General features: G+C 55.5%; 2 non-coding genes and 1 pseudogene across 2 annotated transcripts; all 3 read left to right on the top strand.

Annotated features, from left to right (window-relative positions):
- The first annotated feature begins 1,750 nt into the window (after positions 1-1,750).
- LOC144430866 (small subunit ribosomal RNA) lies at positions 1,751-3,560 on the top strand. Its single transcript, XR_013479780.1, has one exon. It is a non-coding gene; the product is annotated as a small subunit ribosomal RNA (ribosomal RNA).
- Positions 3,561-3,858: 298 nt separating this feature from the next.
- Positions 3,859-4,012, top strand: LOC144430956 (5.8S ribosomal RNA). The gene has a single exon (XR_013479818.1). It is a non-coding gene; the product is annotated as a 5.8S ribosomal RNA (ribosomal RNA).
- A 287-nt stretch (positions 4,013-4,299) lies between these two features.
- Positions 4,300-5,000, top strand: part of LOC144430944 (large subunit ribosomal RNA) — a 4,629-nt pseudogene continuing 3,928 nt past the window's right edge.

Here is a 5,000-nt window from a genome sequence, read left to right as displayed (position 1 = left end):
AAGCATACTAACCTAACCCTAGGTAAGGCATGTTAGAGCGAAAGACAGTAAACTCGAATGAGCCAAGAAAGAAGCCGAGCCGAAAAAAGTTAAAGTACAAACGTGCAAGCATACTAACCTAACCCTAGGTAAGGCATGTTAGAGCGAAAGACAGTAAACTCGAATGAGCCAAGAAAGAGCGGCGTGCGGGGCCGGTCGGAGCGCACACATCTCTCGGTGGCTGGCGGGCGAGAGAGTGCTGCGTCGCCGGCATCGGCGTCGAAAGAATCCGAGCCGAAAAAAGTTAAAGTACAAACGTGCAAGCATACTAACCTAACCCTAGGTAAGGCATGTTAGAGCGAAAGACAGTAAACTCGAATGAGCCAAGAAAGAAGCCGAGCCGAAAAAAGTTAAAGTACAAACGTGCAAGCATACTAACCTAACCCTAGGTAAGGCATGTTAGAGCGAAAGACAGTAAACTCGAATGAGCCAAGAAAGAGCGGCGTGCGGGGCCGGTCGGAGCGCACACATCTCTCGGTGGCTGGCGGTCGAGAGAGTGCTGCGTCGCCGGCATCGGCGTCGAAAGAAGCCGAGCCGAAAAAAGTTAAAGTACAAACGTGCAAACATACTAACCTAACCCTAGGTAAGGCATGTTAGAGCGAAAGACAGTAAACTCGAATGAGCCAAGAAAGAGCGGCGTGCGGGGCCGGTCGGAGCGCACACATCTCTCGGTGGCTGGGGGGCGAGAGAGTGCTGCGTCGCCGGCATCGGCGTCGAAAGAAGCCAAGCCGAAAAAAGTTAAAAGTACAAACGTGCAAGCATACTAACCTAACCCTAGGTAAGGCATGTTAGAGCGAAAGACAGTAAACTCGAATGAGCCAAGAAAGAAGCCGAACCGAAAAAAGTTAAAGTACAAACGTGCAAGCATACTAACCTAACCCTAGGTAAGGCATGTTAGAGCGAAAGACAGTAAACTCGAATGAGCCAAGAAAGAGCGGCGTGCGGGGCCGGTCGGAGCGCACACATCTCTCGGTGGCTGGCGGGCGAGAGAGTGCTGCGTCGCCGGCATCGGCGTCGAAAGAAGCCGAGCCGAAAAAAGGTAAAGTACAAACGTGCAAGCATACTAACCTAACCCTAGGTAAGGCATGTTAGAGCGAAAGACAGTAAACTCGAATGAGCCAAGAAAGAAGCCGAGCCGAAAAAAGTTAAAGTACAAACGTGCAAGCATACTAACCTAACCCTAGGTAAGGCATGTTAGAGCGAAAGACAGTAAACTCGAATGAGCCAAGAAAGAGCGGCGTGCGGGGCCGGTCGGAGCGCACACATCTCTCGGTGGCTGGCGGGCGAGAGAGTGCTGCGTCGCCGGCATCGGCGTCGAAAGAAGCCGAGCCGAAAAAAGTTAAAGTACAAACGCGATGCTAATGAGCGAGCCGTTGTCTCGACTAATATGTAGGGGGCGTTCGATCGAGCGTCTGGCTTGAGCGCTTGTCGGCCTAGCAGAACGGTCGCATTGTTATGACCGGGTTTTAGGCACCGCTGCAGGCGGCCGGCAGAGCTCTTGTTTGTGCGAAACTGAATGGATCGAGCCCGAGAGAGGGCGAGCAAAGAAAAAACGCAAATCGCTCCGCCTGGCACTGCCGGCGAGAGCGTGGACGTCGCGGCCAGCGACTGTCGAAGCTGAGTACGGCCGCAGGCGATCGCCTCGGTCTTAAACGAATGCGACGAGCACGCGCCGGGCGGCCCAGCAAGGGCCGAGCGCAGCTGTCGCAGCTATCTGGTTGATCCTGCCAGTAGTGATATGCTTGTCTCAAAGATTAAGCCATGCAGGTGCAAGTACGAGTTCTCGTAAAGCGAAACTGCGAATGGCTCATTAAATCAGTCTTGGTTTATTTGGTCTCGTGAGCGAAGTGGATAACTGTGGTAATTCTAGAGCTAATACATGCATTAAGCGCCGACTTCGGGAGGCGCGCTTTTATCAGATCAAAACCGACCGGGTTCTTCCTGTGACGTTTGATGACTCTGGATAACCACGCGGATCGTACGGTCTCTGCACCGACGACGTATCATTCAAGTGTCTGCCCTATCAACTGTCGAAGGTACGCTACGTGCCTACCTTTGTGATAACGGGTAACGGGGAATCAGGGTTCGATTCCGGAGAGGGAGCCTGAGAAACGGCTACCACATCCAAGGAAGGCAGCAGGCGCGCAAATTACCCATTCCCGACACGGGGAGGTAGTGACGAAAAATAACAATACAGGACTCTAACGAGGCCCTGTAATTGGAATGAGTACATCCTAAAACTCTTAACGAGTATCCATTGGAGGGAAAGTCTGGTGCGAGCAGCCGCGGTAATTCCAGCTCCAACAGTGTATGCTAAAGTTGTTGCGGTTGAAAAGCTCGTAGTTGGATTTTGGGCGAGCGCCGCCGGTCCGTCGCAAGGCGTGTCACTGGTTGCGTTCGCCTCACCTTCGGTTCTCCGTCGGTGCTCTTGACTGAGTGTCGGCGGTGGCCGATAAGTTTACTTTGAAAAAATTAGAGTGTTCAAAGCAGGCTGTTCGCCTGCATAGTGTTGCATGGAATAATGGAATAGGACCTCGGTTCTATTTTGTTGGTTTTCGGAGCACGAGGTAATGATTAAGAGGGACAGACGGGGGCGTCCGTACTCTGCCGTTAGAGGTGAAATTCTTGGATCGGCGGAAGACGAACTACTGCGAAAGCATTCGCCAAGAATGTTTTCTTTAATCAAGAGCGAAAGTCAGAGGTTCGAAGACGATCAGATACCGTCCTAGTTCTGACTATAAACGATGCCAACTAGCGATCGGGAGGCGTTACCATTACGACCTTTCCGGCAGCTTCCGGGAAACCAAAGTCTTTGGGTTCCGGGGGAAGTATGGTTGCAAAGCTGAAACTTAAAGGAATTGACGGAAGGGCACCACCAGGAGTGGAGCCTGCGGCTTAATTTGACTCAACACGGGGAAACTCACCCGGCCCGGACACAGGTAGGATTGACAGATTGAAAGCTCTTTCTTGATTCTGTGGGTGGTGGTGCATGGCCGTTCTTAGTTGGTGGAGCGATTTGTCTGGTTAATTCCGATAACGAACGAGACTCTGGCATGCTAAATAGTTACGCGACCTTCTCGGTCGGCGTCTAACTTCTTAGAGGGACTAGTGGCGTTTAGCCACACGAGATTGAGCAATAACAGGTCTGTGATGCCCTTAGATGTCCGGGGCCGCACGCGCGCTACACTGAGTGAAGCAGCGAGTGTCTAACCTAGGCCGAAAGGTCCGGGTAACCCGTTGAACCTCATTCGTGATTGGGATAGGGACTTGCAATTGTTTCCCTTGAACGAGGAATTCCCAGTAAGCGCAAGTCATCAACTTGCGTTGATTACGTCCCTGCCCTTTGTACACACCGCCCGTCGCTACTACCGATTGAATGGTTTAGTGAGATCCTTGGATCGGCCCCGTCGCGGCTGGCAACGGCCGCGTCGGCGTGTCGAGAAGACGATCAAACTTGATCATTTAGAGGAAGTAAAAGTCGTAACAAGGTTTCCGTAGGTGAACCTGCGGAAGGATCATAACCGAAAGTGGTGGTAGGCCCCGGCCGACCGCGCACTTAATTGTCTTTGGGTGCCGCCGAGAGGGCGGCCATCAATCGGGGTTCCGCCCCGTGCGACACGCGTAACACGTTGGCATAGCAAGGCAGCCGAGTGCGATGGTGGCTTCTGGGCACCGCGCTCGATGTGCCGCCGGCCCAGCCCGGCGGTCGCTCGGCGCCGTTTGTTGGTGTTTTTGTGCAGTTGTTGTCGGTGGTGGTTTTGTGGTCGATCCCACAGTGTGACCTCCGCGCGCTTCGGCGCCGGGCGAAACGTGGAGGACGACTCTTAACGGTGGATCACTCGGCTCGCGAGTCGATGAAGGACGCAGCCAAGTGCGAGAAGTAATGTGAATTGCAGAACACATTGAACGTCGACCTTCTGAACGCGAATTGCGGTCTCGGGTCAATCCCGGGACCGCGTCTGTCTCAGGGTCGCGTTCGTCCTCACCCGAGGGCCGTCGCCTGGCCTCTGCGAAGACGGCCGGGCGTCGCCCCAAGTTGAAGCGGTCGCCGAGCTTTCTCGGCGCGACCGCGTGTCCCGTACACCGCCGACCCCTTGACGTGTTCAACTACGTTCGAGGGGCGGGTCCAGGTCGGTCGGTCCGGTCACGAGATCAAGACCGACGTGGGCCAAGGCGGCGACGGTACGCGCTCGGTCGGCGCCGGCGGCGACGACTTGCGATGCCAGCGGGCCGTGTAAGAAGCGGCCCGCTTGACACATACGACCTGAGTTCAGGCGAGAGCACCCGCTGAATTTGAGCATATTATTAAGCGGAGGAAAAGAAACCAACAGGGATTCCTTGAGTAACGGCGAGTGAACCGGGAAGAGTCCAGCGTCGAATCTGCGCGCTTTTTGAGCGCGCCGAGTTGTGACGTACGGAAGTCCCAGTGCGGCTGACGGCGAGCGCCGGTGTCCTTCTGATCGAGGCCTCGTCCCACGGCGGGTGTTAGGCCCATAGGGGCGCTTGCCTTGGCCGCTTCGGGTCTTCTCGGAGTCGGGTTGTTTGGGAATGCAGCCCAAAGCGGGTGGTAAACTCCACCTAAGACTAAATACGGTCGCGAGACCGATAGCGGACAAGTACCGTGAGGGAAAGTTGAAAAGCACTTTGAAGAGAGAGTTCAAGAGTACGTGAAACCGTTGAGAGGCAAACGGGAGGGCCCGTCAGGTCGCCGGCTCGCTTTCAGTTGGGTGCGGGGGCGCGCCGTCTCGGTTCGCGGACGCTTAAGGCGCCGCTGCCGAGTCGGCTCGCGCACCGTCTCAGCGCACTAGCGACCGGCGCGGGTCACGATCGGTTTGCCGTCGGTCTAAGTCCCCGCGCGAAGGTGGCCTCCGCTCCGGCGGGGGTGTTACAGCGCGCGGGCGGTGCGGCCCGGCGGCGGATCGAGGAAAGGATGCCGCGCGCTCTCTGTGTGCGGCCGTCGC

The sequence above is a fragment of the Styela clava genome, chromosome 12 (genome assembly GCF_964204865.1).
Source record: "Styela clava chromosome 12, kaStyClav1.hap1.2, whole genome shotgun sequence".
NCBI classification, from domain to species: domain Eukaryota; kingdom Metazoa; phylum Chordata; class Ascidiacea; order Stolidobranchia; family Styelidae; genus Styela; species Styela clava.
This window is presented reverse-complemented; position numbering and strand designations above follow the sequence as displayed.